Genomic DNA, 5,000 nt, shown 5'->3' with positions numbered 1-5,000 from the left:
AGTCTCTCCACTGCTACAGCCTGGCCTTTCTGTCCCGAAAGCATCTGGAGACTCCGCAGCCGACAGCAGCCCAGGCAAGCACCGCACGCGCGACCCCTTGATTCCTTCGGTGATGGAGGCTGGAGGGTTCTTTCAAGCAATAAACATCATTCAAAGAGGAAAAAAATCGTAATCCTTAATCCCTTCATAGTAGGAGAGAAGGCACTCGCCTTCCTTCTGCTCTACAACATTTTGTCCTCCTCCTTTCCAAAGAATTACTCAGCTGTTAATCCTACGGAGCGAAGTTCTTTTCACCGAGTAAATAATGATCGGACAGTCCTTAGGGCAGGCGTTACTGTTTTTCGCTTTAGTTCAGTCAATTGTAATAAGCAAGATTTGTTCGGAGCGTCTGTAATGAAGATTGCAATGTTTGCATCATCTGGAGATTAACCGACTGTTGCTTTAAGTAAAACAACCTTATATATACTTCATTGCATTAACATTCACATTAAACAAAACTGCAAGATGGAAATGTCTGTACTGATTTTAGTAAGGATTTGGTCATGAAGGTCGCCAACAGATGAACTTACGGTTGAGTTATATATATATATATATATATTATATATATATATATATATATTATATATATATATATATATATATAATATATATATATATATATATATAAATATATATATATATTGTATGTGTGTGTGTGAATGTGTGTGTGTGTGTGTGTGTCTACACACATAAACACCATATATATATATATATATATATATATATATATATATATATATAAATATATATATATATATATATATATATATATATATGTTTATATATTTATTTATTTGTCTATTTATAGATTCATATGTTTATATATCTATTCATCTATTAATTTGTTAATATTGATCATTAATGAATATGTTAAAATGAATATTAGGAGGAAAAATCATACATAAATAAAGCGATTTAAATGCTATATTTTTCATTCGCAGTTAGTCTGCTAATCATCTTGGATATTTTTTGTCTGCAATAAGTGTCAAATCATTATGATTTTTTTTTTTTTTTTTTTTTTTTTTTAACATTCCACGTGTTCTAATCTAGTTACTCGAAACGTGTCAACTTCACTTGCTGAGAAGACTTGATGTGTTTTTGTCTGCTAACCACGGGACTCTTCGGACCCGTCACTCGCCAGCCAGCCCGGGGACGAACCCAGCGAAGCACCAGTACTTCCTTGGGCTCAGCGCTCGCTTCGGACGACAGATGCGCGGTGGCCAAAGGCGAGTCCAACTGCGAGAAACGCTGTCACCTTCCCTCCAGGTTGTGCTGGGAGAGGACTTCTTGACGGGTCCTTATCGAAATGTGTAGGTCAGTTCCTGCGTCATGGAAAATTAAGTCACAAGATATTCAGAGATTATCATAAGCAGTCGACAAAAATTCTACCGAGGAGACCATTGTCAAGAAAATCAATGTTGTTTGGTGTTTTGTTCCTTGATGAATGGAGTAGTGAAACGGAAAATAAAAATGTGTGGCTTCATCCGTTCTCATACGAGTGTCCAATGAGTTGGAACTAATCTCAGTTCTGAAGGATTTGTAGAGGAAAATTCAGGTTTGCAGTGATCATTCTTTAGCTCTTTCTAATATACTTCTGTGTTGTTGGCATCATCTCCAAGAATGACTGCCAACTTGATTAAAAGGTGATCATTAGTCAGGGGATGAGGAGAGGTTCTCACTAAGCTGACGTGAAAGAGACTGGCCAACTCTGCAGGCTTAACTGAACAGACCGACATGGCCATCAGGATGTCAGATACGCATGCTAGAGCAAAAGTAACGGGGGCATAAGACCCCTCCTTCATGATACAGGTCATCTGGATGAGTCATACTCATTTCTGGATTCATAAAAGAACCATAAGAGCACCAGGAGGAAATCTGAGATGTTGTGAGGACAGCGATCATATAAATATCCTTCTTATCAACATGATCGCTAATACTGATATTACTTAAAAGTTTGGATTGCCGGCGTATGTAATGCTGAAACGCCCGTGCTGAATAAACGCCCCGGACTCTCCTTCCTCTGTTTAGAACTGCACTGGGCGCTTCTTATGTCCTTCTGACTTTGATTACTATTGATATAGCATTTAAGGACCGTAAAGGAGAATTGATATCAATACTCTACAACTATATAGCTTTGTAACAAGCGCAATGTAAAAGTACTTGAATTGTTTACATCACTGTCGGCGACCTTAGACAAATCATAAAAAAAAAGTCTGAGGGTCACACGGTGCCATTTTTATACACACGGCTCGCACGCAACAGGCCTCGGTTCAGTGTGACAAGTGTATGAATGTGAACGCCAGGAAACTCCATCGGTCTTGGCTGGAAAGTGTTACCAAATAGACAGCCCCGTGCGCTTATTCCCGGTGTTCCTTTTTGCTAACAGCCAGGAAATCTCATGAACGAGCTTTCTCGTCCTGTCATGCATCCAGTAAGGATGGACTAAGAATCGTAGTAGCTGCTTGATAAATGCGACGAGGACTGTTTCTCCTGCATGAAGTGACGACATGAGTATAGAAGTGATTTCCATGCAATTTCAGTGGCATCGCTCCAAAGACAAGAGCCCTTTGAGGTCCTGGCCGTAGACCCGCTGCTATGTCGTCGTCGCACTTCCGTCTCAGCGTTTTCATCTCAAAATGCGCCATAATGTAGCATATATGTGCAGCTCCATGACTGATATTCACTGTCATTTCATCAGAATTCCTGATCGTAATTAGGAATATAAAGTGTATGAAAGTCACGAAAAATAAATTCAAGAATGTCTTGTCGTCCTGGATTACTTACTATATCAGGAGAGTCTGAGAAGGCGGCGTTGTGCAATAATAGTAAGCGGGGAAAACAGATTTAGGAGTCATTTGCATGACGAAGCTTGACTATTTTCCTTCTGATATATAGGGGCAGTGCACACGAATTCTAGAATCGGGAATATCGTCTGCATAATGGTCTTATTATTTCCGTCAAAGTGAGTTGAACGACCACTGAACGAGAGACGTCCAGTGGGCGTTGGTTGGAGTCAACCAAGTTCCCGATTAGCGATTCATCCAAACGATTTTCTTTCTTTGTGTAATGATGCTGCGCCGAGAGAACAACCCTCGGGTGCTCTTGAAAAGTGTAAACGTCTGGCTGTTCCTTCAGCTGAGGAAGCCTAAGGCGACGTCAAGTACCAATGATTTTGGGATTCATAATCACGAGTTTCTTAACATCGTGAGACCGAGAAAATACTGAGGATGAGTAAACCGCTTTAGGTCGACTGCGTCTGAACTAGCAAACAGAATCGAGTTTGACTTTGAATGTTGGAGCTACAGAAACAGATAGTATTATTTTAACAGGAAGCCCTAAGAGAAGTGATATAAATACACACACACAAACACAGACACACTCACACATATGTATATATGTCTACACACACACACACACACACACACACACACACACACACACATATATATATATATATATATATATATATATACATACATATAGAATATATATAATATATATATATATGTATATATATATATATATAGATAAATATATATATATATATATATATATATATATATATATATATATATATATATATATATATATATATATAACAAACCTGTCTTTGTTAGATAGCCTTGTGTCCCTTTTATCCCGGGGTACACAAAATATGAACATATTTCATAACGGCATTCATAAAGATTACATTTAAATGCACATGTCTGAAAGAAGTTCCCTCCCTCTTGAGGTGTCTCTCAAATGCTCATTTTACAAGAAACGAGTGACATATTTATTTAACACAACTAAACCGCGGAAGAGACCGAATATTTCATGAGATCAAGATGAATTGCTCAAGACTACCAGCCTCACAGCTTACGACAACCAAAAATCAGGTTAGATACATGGCGTTACGCAAAGTCTTCTGCAGTAGAATGGAACGGACTGGCAGAAAATATACAAATATTGTTTACTACTTCGATGTCTCGCAGTTCTTGCCTCGAGACCCTCGCAAGAGAAAGCTGTCGTCGTGGAGGGGGATTTCGAGTTTAATGGCGTCTTGTGCCAATTGTTCTTAAAAGAAAAAAACGAGATTCTCAGCTGGATTATTTCCATGTGATCTTGCTCTCTGCCCTTGTAACTGATTAAGGAATAGGCAATCTTTTTTTGGGAAAATATTCTGTTTTCAGTGCACCCACTTCTCTTTTCATATTAATTAAACTGAATCAGCTGTAACACAGGATGTTCACGTATGGTTTCATGCAAATTATGTAAGTAAATCAGACAGAATGTGGTTTGACCTTTTCATGCCTCAACTTCCAAAGGCTTTGGAGCAGCAGAAAAGAATCCTTCCTTCACACTGGCCGAAGGACCCCGGAATGTTTTTTTGTGTGGATTATGAATGTAGAGTATTTTTCGCTTCGACATACAAACTTTTCCATGTTTACGGGGCAAGAGATGTGTTGATATTGAATCTCCAAATCATTAAATCATTGAAGCTGGATCCACGCGTTGTCCGCTATGGTTTTGTTTTAATAGTTATTCATTTTTCATCCTATGCATAAACGGCTCCACAAACACTTAGTCATCAAGGAGTCAATTAATTGGCCTACCTAACCTCGCCTGTTTATTGTTTTCTTGTTTTCTTTCTTTCTTTCTTTCTTTCTTTTCTTTTTTTCTTTTTCTTTTCTTTTATTCTTAATCTATTTTACTCTTACCATCGCTATTAATGTCAATAATAGTGGTGGTACAAATAAGATGTAGGCAAGCTTGTGAGGAAGTAAGGAAGAACTATGGTTAAGAATTAAGGGCTTTCCTCTGATCCGTTGACCGAGCGCGCTTCGGCTCACCTTTGCAGTAGATTTTGATTCTTGAGTTTATTATCTATTCTTATCGCAGCCCGGCACACTGGTGTGTTTGCTATTCATAATACTTTGATACACTCATACTATGTTTAATTTAATTTCCTTACGATAATT

This window comes from Penaeus japonicus, unplaced genomic scaffold (assembly GCF_977035675.1).
Source record: "Penaeus japonicus unplaced genomic scaffold, GWHDUDI00000001_assembly GWHDUDI00000018, whole genome shotgun sequence".
Classification (NCBI taxonomy): domain Eukaryota; kingdom Metazoa; phylum Arthropoda; class Malacostraca; order Decapoda; family Penaeidae; genus Penaeus; species Penaeus japonicus.
Note: the sequence above shows the minus strand (reverse complement) of the source record.